The sequence below is a fragment of the Talpa occidentalis genome, unplaced genomic scaffold, assembly GCF_014898055.3.
Source record: "Talpa occidentalis isolate TD23 unplaced genomic scaffold, MPIMG_talOcc4v2.1 talOcc4.15, whole genome shotgun sequence".
NCBI lineage: Eukaryota > Metazoa > Chordata > Mammalia > Eulipotyphla > Talpidae > Talpa > Talpa occidentalis.
Genome location: NW_023601543.1, coordinates 21,107,728 through 21,119,996, shown reverse-complemented (window position 1 = coordinate 21,119,996; position 12,269 = coordinate 21,107,728). Strand labels below are relative to the sequence as shown.

The 12,269-nt window shown below is 43.1% G+C and overlaps 1 pseudogene; it reads left to right on the top strand.

The window, feature by feature from the left end:
- The first annotated feature begins 2,358 nt into the window (after window positions 1-2,358).
- LOC119246555 (annexin A5-like) lies at window positions 2,359-3,259 on the top strand (annotated as a pseudogene).
- Window positions 3,260-12,269: the final 9,010 nt, after the last annotated feature.

The following is a 12,269-nucleotide window of genomic DNA, read 5'->3' as shown; positions in this document are numbered from 1 at the left end:
TGCACTCCATCCAACTGATAAGGGACTGATCACAAAGATATACAAAGAACTCACACGACTCAACAAAAACAAAATAAACAATCCAGTCAAGAAATGGGCAGAAGAACTTAAAAGACATTTCTCCAAAGAGGAAATGCAAATGGCCAACAAGCATATGAAAAAATGATCAACATCCCTTATCATCAGGGAAATGCAAATCAAAACCACATTGAGATACCACCTGTAAAGCAACCAACCCATTCCGGGCAGGTTTATGAACGGTTCTAGCAGCCACATGCTCTTCGCCCTTGTTTGTAGCCGCTGTATTCCTCCGTACACTCCACTCCGCCACCCTGGACACCGCACTACCACCACACTGCACTCTGCTGCACCACCCTTATAGATCAGTCTCTTAGCTCAGGTGTACCCACCTACGCATGCCCACACCCTACTCCAGGCGCCCGCCATCAGGCATGCACTCAGGACCGCAGGGTTCCGTCATCCATCCTAATGGCGGGAGGGCAGAAAAGCCTGATACCTTTTACCTTACCCTACACCACCTTACACCAGTGAGAATGGCACATATCAAAAAAACAAACAACAACAAATGTTGGCAAGGATGTGGTGAAAAGGAACTCTACTATATTGCTGGTGGCAGTGCAAATTGGTCCAACCACTATGGAAAGCTGTCTGGAGGTTCCTCAGTCTACTAAAAATGGAGCTACCATACGACCCGGCAATTCCACTACTAGGGATCTACCCAAAGGACACAAAAACATTGATTAAAAAGAATACCTGCACCCCTATGTTTATTGCAGCACTATTTACTAAAGGTAACACCTGGAAACAACCCAAATGCCCAAAAATAGATGACTGGATCAAGAAGATGTGGTACATATACACCATGGAATATTACTCAGCAATCAAAAAAGATAAAATCATGCCATTCGCAGCAATGTGGATGGAGCTAGAAGGAATTATGTTCAGTGAAATAAGCCAGAAGGAAAAAGAAAAATATCAGATGGTTTCACTTATAGCAGGAATATAAGGGAACCAAATAAGACATCAGTGTAAAAAAAATAATAACAGTACAAAACACAACAAAGCAAAAACAGACAATTACAAATCAGAGACAGACTGCAGGGGAGGAGGAGGAAGAGGGATCAGAGGGAGGCAGGGAGGAGCACAGGAGACTGTGGTGATGGTGCACGGGTGACTTGGGGAAGGAAATTCTATGGGGACTACACCTGAGGGGGTGGGGGAAGCAAATATTGTTTAAAAAATAAAAAATTTAAAAAATAAATAAAGGTTATCAGGAAAAATTACTCCCTGACCCGAAGTCTCTCCCACACAGGTACAGAACACTGATTTAATGACCCCATGTCCCCTGCCTGGGGTTAGATATATTGAGCTGATTAAATCTTTCCACCCACAGAACAGGATATTGAGATTTGTTGGCCTGCAAGAATTTGGACTAGGGGAAGGAGCACTGGCAAGGCAAGCATTTACAATGGTGTTTTTATTACTATTGTTTCTATTACAACTTTGCCTGAAGCCAGCCCTCCTGGGTCTCTAGACCTGTAGGAGCCTGATGTGAATTGCCAGCAGCTCCAACCAGAATGAAGGAAACCTTGATGTTCCTAAACAGGCCTTATTTTCTCCCTGGAATGTGCCTCCCAGCATATCTATGCTCATCTGGGCATAGCACTCTGCAGTATAAGTAGCTTGAATGATCAAAGACAGAACCTTTCCTGGGGCAGCACCAATAAAAACCATGATTTCTTCTTAGGACTTACTGTTTGTCTGTTCTAGCCCTGAGAAGCACACTGTGATCTCCAGCCCACGTATGGGCTCTATGTGGCCCCAGCTCTGCAATCCTAATAGCAGTTTTCTCTGGGAGAAATAAGGTGGGGGAGAAAGTGTGAGCAAATTAAGGGTGTGCATGGAGAATCCTAAGTTTTAGCCAAGTTTTCCCACTCTTGCTCTTCCTTCCCTTTTCCCAAAGTGTGCCTAGAGCAGAGATAGAGGCTCCTATGGAAGCAGGTACCGGAAGGGGGAGTCCAGACCAGAAGAAAAAGCAGCCAAAAGCAGTGGTACTTAACATTTAAGAGGTTCCACAATATTCTGGGAATTTGATAAAGTAGTTTTGGACTTTCTTCCCAGAAAATACAAAGCTCTTCAGCTGGAGCCACAGTTACACTTTCTGTTTCAGGAGTGTTTGCAACCCCCTGAGGAGTAGTGCTTGGGCTCCACTTTCAGAACTCTGGGGATCCCAGCACCCGACTCTGCACTGCTACCCTGGCCCTGAAGGTTCATGCCTGGTCCGAGGTCTGTCCCTTCTCTCAACCCACCTGACCATCCAACTGACCACCCATCACCATGGCCCAGGTTCTCAAAGGCACTGTATCTGACTTCCCCGGGTTTGATGATCGGGCTGAAAGAAATTCTGAAGGCCATGCAAGACCTAGCGGCACCAATGAGGAGAGCACTCTGACTCTCTTGATGTCCAAAACTATTGCTCAGCACCAGGAAATTGCTGTGGCTTTTAAAATTCTATTTGGCAGGGATCTTCTGGATGACCTGAAATCAGAACTGACCGGAAAATTTGAAAAATTAATCATGGCCCTGATGAAACTCTCTCAGCTTTATGATGCCTAACTCCTAAGGGAGCCGGGACAAATGACAAAGTACCGACAGAAAGTATTGTTTCAAGGACAGCTGAAGAACTGAGAGCCATAAAAGAAATTTATGAAGAAGAACATGGCTCAAGCCTGGAGGATATTTCAGGGTGCTACTGGAGGATCTTGGTGTTCTCCTTCAGGCTAATAGAGACCCTGATGCTGGAGTTGATGAAACTCAGGTTAAGATGCTCAGGCTTTGTTTAAAGCTAGAGAACTTAAATTAGGGGTTGATGAAGAAAAGTTTATCACCATCTTTGGAACATGAAGTGTGTCTCATTTGAGAAGGGTGTGACTACATCAGGATTTCAAATAGAGGAAACCATTGACCAAGACATTTCCAGTAATTCAGAACAACTACTCCTTGTGTTGTGAAATCTGTCTGCCTTGCAGAAGCATTCAGTTATGCTATGAAAGGAACTGGTACAGATGATGATGACACCCCCATCAGAGTCATGGTTTCCCAGAGTTAGACTGATCCGTTTGACATAAGGAAGGAATTTAGGAAGAATTTTTCCACCTGTCTTTATTCCGTGATTAAAGGTGATACTTCTAGGGACTATAACAAATCCCTCCTGCTCTGTGGAGGAGAAAATGACTAAACGACCCCCTGTGGAGAAAGATCCCTGCTGTGCCTGCCACCTACACTTGTCCTCAAGCACACCTCACTGCATGTTTTGTATGCTAGTGTTTGACACATTCATTGCCTTATTCATACTAAGCATACTAATGACTAAGGCGTACATGTCATGGAAAAAAATAGTGGTGCTCCTTTCTGATCTTCAATTAAGATCGTCATCTTTGATGCAATACTAAAGTAAACTTATATTTACTAAGTCTAAATTCTAGGTTATTTATATTTTTCTTTGAGATCAGATTGCTTTTAGCCTTAAAAAATCTTCACTTATATTAAATTGATAGCCAAATTACCTTAATTAGAACCATAACTTTCAAATTGTAAATTCTTGGAAGTGTTGGTAATCAAGTGTGCTGCTAAGTTAAACTTGAAAATCTGTACTTATGATCAAAATACTAATGAGAAATAAATATTTCTCAAAGAAAAAAGAACTTCTAGATTAGAGAGAGTAACAACCTATATGTCCCTCTTCCCCTTCAGAGAAAACCTTTTTTATCTCTAACCCCAAACATGTCCCTATCATCTTCTTGAGTGAACAAAATGATTTCTTATTGTTATATTCAATAGTAAAAGAGAATAAGTAGAATCTCAAAGGACTCTGAATAGCCAAAATTATCATAAAAACAACAAAACCTTAGGACTCACAAATCTTGATTTCAAAACTTCAAAGCTACAGTAATCAAAAACAGCACGGTACCAGCATAAAGATAGACATATAGATCGATAAAATAGAATAGAGAGTCAAGAAATAAACTCTCATATATATATGGTTAAATGAATTTTGACAATGGTATCAAAACCATTCAATGGGAAAAGAACAGTCTTTTCAACAAGTGGTCTGGGAAAATAGGATATCCACATGCAAAAGAATTAAATTGGATCCTTACCTCACACCAAATATAAAAGCAACTCAGAATAGACCGAAGACCTAAATGTAAAACCTAAAACAATGAGAAAGAGGAAAACATAGGACAAAAGCTTCATGACTTGAATTTGGTAATTTTTTTTGGCTATGCTGACAAATGCACAGGTAATTAAGGAAAATATTTAAAAATTGGGGCCTCCCCGGTGGCGCAGCAGTTGAGCGCTGGGTTGCGAAGCTGCCCGCGGCCTCTGCAGCGCCGGTTCGATCCCCGGCTGCTCCCCGGCCACCAGAGGAGGGTCCCACATGGCTCGCAGACCTCTCCTGCCGCCCGCTGCTCCCCTCAGCAGTGTGCTTCGGTCCTTCTGCCTGCTCTGCTCCCTTCTCTGGCTCTGGTGAATTCTCTCACCCTCCCGTGCTTCTGACTGTACCCAGTGCATGTATAAACAAAACAAACAAACAAATAAATAAATAAACATGCCTCTATAAAAAAAATTAAAAAAAAAAAAGTCAAATAAAACTTAAAAAAAAAAATTAAAAATTGGACTTTGTGAATTTTTGTAATTTGTGCATTGAAAAACACTATCAACAGAGTAAAAAAGCAACCCACAGAATGGAAGAAAGTATCTCATAAGGGATTAATATCCAGCATATAGAGATAACATCTAAAATTCAACAATAACAAAGCAAACAATCACATTAAAAAATAAGCCAAAGCGCTAAATAGATATTTATTCAAAGAAAATATATGAAGGTTCAATAAACACATGAAAAGGTGCTGAACATCAGTCATCATTAGGAAATGCAAATCAAAACTTCAGTGATGAGGTAGGGGGCGGGAGGGGAGGGATTGGGGTCAGAATGGGGGGGTTGCAATTGTATGGGGAATATAAAAATAAAATTTATTATTAAAAAAAAAAACTTCAGTGATACCACCCCATATCTCTTAGTAAGGCTACTATTAAAAAGAAAACAGAAAACAACAAGTATTGGTGAGATGTAAAGAAATTGTAACCCTTGCGCACTATTGGTGGGAATGTAACAGGGTGCAGCTATTATATAAAATAGCATTTAAAGTCCTCAAAAAAATTAAAAGTAGAATTACCATATGACCTAGCAATTACACTTCCAGGTTTATATCCAAAAGTACTGAAAGGGGGGCTTTCCTGGTGGTATAGGGGTTAAATCTCAGCGCTATCACCACTATGGCCTGAGTTGGATCCCCGGCCAGGTTGCTGACCCATATGGCCCAGCAGACCTCTCCTGTCTCGCCTGCTGCTCCCCTCAGCAGTGTATTTCAGTAGATCCACATGTTCTGCTCTCCACTCTGTCTCTGGTGGATCCTCTCACACCCCCACCCCCACCTCTGGCCTACCCCACAGTTCTATGCAAAAAATATATATATATACTTAGGGTAGGCAAAATCTTAATGACAGCAAGTAGAAAGTGCTTATCAGGAGCTGGGGAAGGAGAAAATGGGGAGTTATTGTTCAGTAAATAGTTTCAGGGTTTTTTTCCCAAAGATTTATTTATTTATGCATACAGGAACTGGGGTGTAGGCCAGAGGTGTGGGGAGGGAGAGGATTCACCAGAGAGAGTGGAGAGCAGACTAGGCAGCTCTACTGAAATACACTGCTGAGGAGAGCAACATGCAAGACAGCATCTTGATCTCCTGGCTGGGGATCAAACTCAGGCTGCAGTGGCTGGCTATAGCTTGACAGCTCTGTCTTTAACCCCTTTGCCACCAGGGAGGCCCTAGAGTTTCAGTTTTGCAAGATGAAGAGTTGTGGGGATGGAGGGTGGAGAGGGTTGCACAGCAATGTGAGTGAACTTAATGCCACTGAGCTGTGCATTTAAAAAATTTAAGAAAGTAATTTTTTGTTAAGTGCATTTTACCACAATAAAAAATGTAGGCAGATGATATGGCTTACTCACCCAGCATTTGATCACTAATGATTCTCTTAGGTTCATGTCTTTCAATCTACATTCGATCTCATTGATGTGTGCTTCCAGTCCCTAGCCATCTGGGCTGTTTCCAGGATGAAAAATCCATTGATTTTATGTGTATCACTATGTCCAGAAACAGATTGTGATGACTAGACTATCTTTTATGACCTCAGATTTGTTCAATGATATAACAATTAAGTCACAAGAGGTAAGGGTATTGCAAACCTGAACTTGGTTACAGCAACAAGGGAACTTAGTACATTTGTACAAGTATATTGGGCTTGAGGGATGAGGTGGGACCCCGAGTCCCTGTTAAGGCAACTTCAATTTACCCCATGGGAAAATAAGGCCCCAAGACCAAGCTGCATCACTTACTTTATTTTCTTAAACTTGACTTTCTCTACCAAGAATTTCCTTTAACTGTTTTATCAGGCAAGAGGAACAAAATATTTGACTTGGCTCTCCTGATCCATCTCATCTGTCAGCACAATGAGCAGTTTCTCAGGAAGATGCCAAGACTAAGGCTAAGCGAGATCAATGGCCTGATCTGCATTTATTTCTTCCTTTTGCCATGACCAGTCAATTCAGTAAGTATTGTCCCAGACACGTGGTTCCTGCTTGGGGCCAGATTCTCAAGTAAATGTACCCAAGTAGTTCTAGCTCCTGGGGCTAAGAGGTGAATCTGAAGGTGATAGTAGACCCCACTCTCTGCAGATTCATTGGCTCTTGCTTCAGATACCTGCCATTGTATTTTCACCATACGCTGACTTCTGTGTTCCAGAGACCCTGAAGGATAAAAAGAGACTGCGGTCAAATTGGGGGAAGCCGTTGGATACTGGGATGCCCTGGAATGTTTGGGACACATCCCTTGCACCTCGGGGTAGCAACCTCAGAATGTGCAGCTAGATAAGGCCTGATGGGCCCCATTTTATACTCCATTTTATATAGCATGAGCTAAAAACCATACCATCCTATATTTCACTCAGCTATGCAGATTTTCTTTATAAATTTTTTTAGATTTTCCTGCTAAAGATGGAGCTTCCATATGATCCAGCAATTCCACTCCTAGGTATTTACCCAAAGGACATGGAAACATTCATTCAAAAGGGCATCTGCACCCCTATGTTTATCGCAGCACTGTTTACAATAGGTAAGCTATGGAAGTAATCCAAATGCCCAAAAATAGATGACTGGATCAAGAAGATGTGGTACATATACACCATGGAATATTACTCAGCAATCAAAAAAGATAAACTTATGCCATTTGCAGCAACATGGATGGAGCTGGAAGGGATCATGCTCAGTGAAATAAGCCAGAAAGAAAAAGAAAAATACCGGATGGTCTCACTCATAGCAGGAATTTAGAAAACCTAAAGAAAGGATCAGCAAAAAGACTAATTATAATAAAGTAAAAATCAAAATTAACAAGCAACTATAAACCAGAGGCACACTACGGGGGTGGGGGGCAGTGGGAAGAAGGGAGTAGGATCAAAACAAGGGTGGTGGGAATTGTACAGGGACTATAACCAAGATGAAAATTCATACATTGTACAAAATGAAAAATGATGTAAAAAATATACAAAATTAAACCCAAAAAATTAAGATAAAAATTATTTTTAGATTGTCATTTACCTTTGAAGTTGTTAGAGTATTTCCATAGTTCAAAACCCAACTGTTACAAAAAAAGTATTCAGGGAGAAGCCCCCCTCCCAGGTCTGTTCCCACCAGGTTCCTTCACCAGAGGCAAGCACTTTTACTGTTTCTTCTATGTCCTTACATTGACATTTTTGCTCCATTGGATATTACCTCCTCTCCAAGTTTGGATTGGGATATGCTTTTCAGCTTTTCTTGTTTGCTGCAGCCAACACAGGAGTGTTTGCTTTTCACTTGTAATCAGAGGTCATAGGACAAGTCTTTCCTTTGCAAAGCTCTCTCTGCAAGGCTTGCTATTGCTCAGGTTGCATTTTAAACAATTTAATTTTACTCCACAAGGATACTAATTTTTTAAAAAGATTTATTTGTATAAGAACCGGGATACAGGCCAGATGGGCGGAAGGGTGAGGGGATTCACCAGAGATAGAGCGGGGAGCAGAACAGGCAGACTGACAAAATACACCGCTGAGGGGAGCAGTGGGCAAGACAGAAGAGGTCTGCCACACCATGTGGGTTTCTCCCTGGCTGACCGGGAATCGAACCTGCACTGCAGAGGCTGCAGACAGCTTCAGTGTGCGGCACTCAACCACCTGCGCCACCAGGGGGGCCCAGGATACTGTTTTATGTCCAGTTCTAAGCTTTGTGAGGTAACCCAGGATGAGGGGCCTTGTCACTTCTTTGTTAGTTGGGGAGACAAGACTATCCATCTGAAATAGATGACTGGAGCAGATGTGGGTGCATTGGGGATTTTTGGGGACTGGTTTACAGAAAGCCAGGGGGAGAAAATTCAGCTCAGTATGGTTGGTCTTCAATATCCTGGTGATGAAATGTCTTTGGAGTCAAAACAGATCTAGACTCAAAGTCAGCTCTTGTGCCTAATCTATTCTCTTAACCTCCCTGAGGTGCGGATCAGGTGAGATGATAAAAATGCAGCATTGGGGGACACAATGGGAGCTCAGTAAGTGGGTTGATTGTACTTTTTTGAGGGGGAACTACACAAGACATGGGTCCACAGGATTCTGTTTGTGTGTGTGTGTGTTAGAAGGAGGAATATCAACAATTTCATGAGCTCTAGGGAGTGGGAGCAGGGAGGGGAACAGGGAGAGGGATCCGATTGGGGAACTTCCTACATACAGAAGCTGAACACACAGAGTTGAGCTTCCCAGTTGACCACAAGAATAAGAAATGGATTGGGAATCTTTGACGGTTTGTGAGCATGACATGCTAAAATTAATTTTTGCTGATTGCCATAGAAGTGGTATGGTAGATAGACACAGCACTACAGACAGTGTCGATCAAGGATATCTGCTATCCAGGTTACAGATTCTGCAACCTGGTACCTTACTGGGTAGAGAGGAAGGGATGAGTTGAAGATGACCAGAGGGCTTCCACCCAGGGGAACTGGTGCTATGATACCGCCTTTAAGAGAACAAGGGAAGAGGCTTACTTTGGAGGAGAAAAATAGGGCAGTATGTGCCAGCTGTGTCCTTGGAATGCAAGAGACCCGGATGAAATCAAACATTCCACTGGAGTAGGGAGCTTGCAACAGATTCCTGTAAATGGAGCGAATGTGAATGGCACGGTTATATAGCGTTAGGAGACACCGAGATAAGGCCAGTCACACCGGGCCAGTTCCCTATTTTCTGATCCTGCGGTATTTCAACCAAAGAAATCCTTCTGGAAGGAGAGAGGGAGAAACAGAGTGTGGCGTTAGATGTTGGCTTGAGATCAGGGTTGTCTTGATTGCCTGCCGGTGAGGATGAGGAATGCGATCCTCTTCCCAGCTACTGTATATGGGGGTCGTGCTCCTTTGCACTGTCTGCATACAGGTTCTGAGCGGCTGGGTTTGTGCTGCACCCTGACAGGTGCGGAGGTAGATTGAAAAGCACTGGCCCTGGATTTCGGCACCCTGACTCCACCATCCCCAGTCTCCCTGCTTTGGGGGGAGAGAGCCTTCATGATGCTAACTTTGCAAAATCTCCTTCCTCTGGGTACATTTCTAACTCCCCCTTCATGGCGACCCAAGTGGCATATTTTCCTTGCGTGGGTGGCCTAGAAGATGACATAGACAAAAGTGCCCAGAGAATAATAGAATGGGCTCATTACTGGGACATGACATGGAGCTCAGAGAGGTAACACATTGTCTAATTTCACTGATAGAAAATGTCCACAGAGACAGAAAGCAGATTATTGGGTGCCAGAGACTGGTGGAGGATGGCATGGAGTGTCTGTTAATGGGCACAGGGTTTCCTTTTGGAGTAAGGAAGCTTCCAGTATAGGTGGTGATGGCTGATCAACTCTGAGTATACTAAAGGCCACTGAGTTATACAATTTAAAGGAATGAACTTTATGATACGTGAATTATAGCTCAATAAAGCTGTTATTTCAAAAATGGTCAGGTGCATTGCTGCGTTTACCGCCTATGTTAGGAAGGTACCATTTCCACCACCCCCGTTACATGCAGCCACCTTGGACTAGCTACTGGGAACCAGGAGCAGAACTGAGCAGCATGGTGAATAGAACACTAAAGGCAGGTGGGCTTGGGGGCTCTTGCTTCTTTGGCTTTAACTTGCACCCTGGTACTGTTGAAAGGGGACTTGGAGGAGCTGCTCGGAGGAGAAACATATAGAGACACTTGAAAGAGACACGTGGGTGAGACATGTGGGTAGAGACACGCGGGAGACTGTCCTTGGCAGAGAGAACGGCGGCTATTATCTTGATTTGTGCTTTTATTATGCTCCGTTTATACCAGGTTTGTCTAACCCCTTTTATGCTGTCTAACCCGAAGCTTCAGGTTTCAGTGACCCTGCTTTGGGCTCACCCTGTTTGGCAGGGCATTTGCCTTTGAGGGGATAAGTAATTTGGAGGACGTTTTTGTGAAACTATTACTAGGAATATCTCTCTTGTCTTCCCTCTCTAGTCACACTAATTCTATTAAAGATCTTTCACACTCAGTCCTTTGTCTTTATGTGGCAGATGGCAGAACCCCGTTTTAGAGCATGTACTCCTTAACTTTGGGTTCCCTGGGTACTCCTTGGTCACAGGCTAACAGTATATAATATTGATATTATTAATTAATATTATTAGTAATCTACATTAATATTAAGCAATTCCTTTTCTATTTCCTAAATCTTCTTTGCTAAAACGATTAAACCTAAAAGGTGGGGTAAAGGTGGGTGGGTGAAGGACTGTTCTCTTGGATAATGAAGCTACTGGCTTTCAAAAGAGATTTAAATGAAACCTATCAAAATAAAACCAACAGCGCAGCACACCCTGTGAAAGTGAATGGTACATACATTTCAGAGAACTTAAGATTGCCTTGATCTGCATTGGTTTCCTTGACAGTGCTGCAGAGGCATTCTACATAGGATGAACAGTTCATGGTGCTTCCCTGGGATTCTAGGCATGCACATGCTTTTCCTCAACATCTGGCTGACCTTGGATTCACCTCCCCATTTCGATTTGCTGCCAAGGGTGTTTTCAACACAGTCTAGCACATATCCTCCTGCATGCTGCCATGAGGATTTCCCCTCAGAGCTCTATGAAATTCAACTCAACAAATATTTCCTGAGTGCCTGCCAAGCAGAAAGCGCCATAGAAGACCAAGATGGCACCTCAGGCTCTCTCCCTCAATGCTTAATCACTCTCCACAGCAGTATTTCTGCTGCTGGGTCAGGCTGAGAGTCCTAAAATACCTACGGCAGGTAATTCAGTTTTATTTGGCCACTCTCATGACGTTATTTGAGTTTATGCCCCAGAGAGGAGCCTGACCAGTCGTTTCGACAATGCTGTCAACAGGGGAATCTGCCTGGGGAAGCTGGAAAGCAGAGGCGGGGCTGTATTTACAAAAGCCTCCCGGCCCTTGTCATGGTGTTGCCACCAACTCAATGTGTGACCTTGACTAAATCATGAACCTTCCCCCTTTCTGGTATGTTTCCCTTTGTAAAAGGAGAGAGAGGCGTGTGACTATTATCAAAGGGTCTTTCTAAGTTGGTCATCTTGGAAAGATGGTCTATAGATGACATAGTTTATAGAACCATAGCTTGTGAGATGTGTCATCTTGGAAGAGCAGTCAGGAGGGCGTTAATACTGAGGGCAAGATTGAGAAGCAGTGGGTGGGACTCTTCCAGAGGCCAGGAAAAAAGGGTAGGCAGCCAGGAGTGGCAGGTTTAGCTGATTTCCATGGGGAAAGAAGCTGGTGATATGAGGGTGTTTAAGCTTGCCCTGGATTAAGAAGCAAAGCAAGAGAAATGGAGTTCGTTGGCTGACTGGTTAAGAAATTTCCTTAAGTTCATAATAGTTAAAATAATCCTGGGAGGGTTGACCTTAGAGGTTGTCTGTGGGTAAGAGTGTTGGGAATAGAAAGACTTCTTTGTCCCTCACCAAATACCTTTTTGCAGCCTACATGTAGAAAACAAAGCAAGACAGAACCAAAAAACACACGAGCAATTGCCAAATCTCAATCATTTTAACGGGTGAAGGGTTGACTGTGTGCCAGGCTCTATGCTGAGAA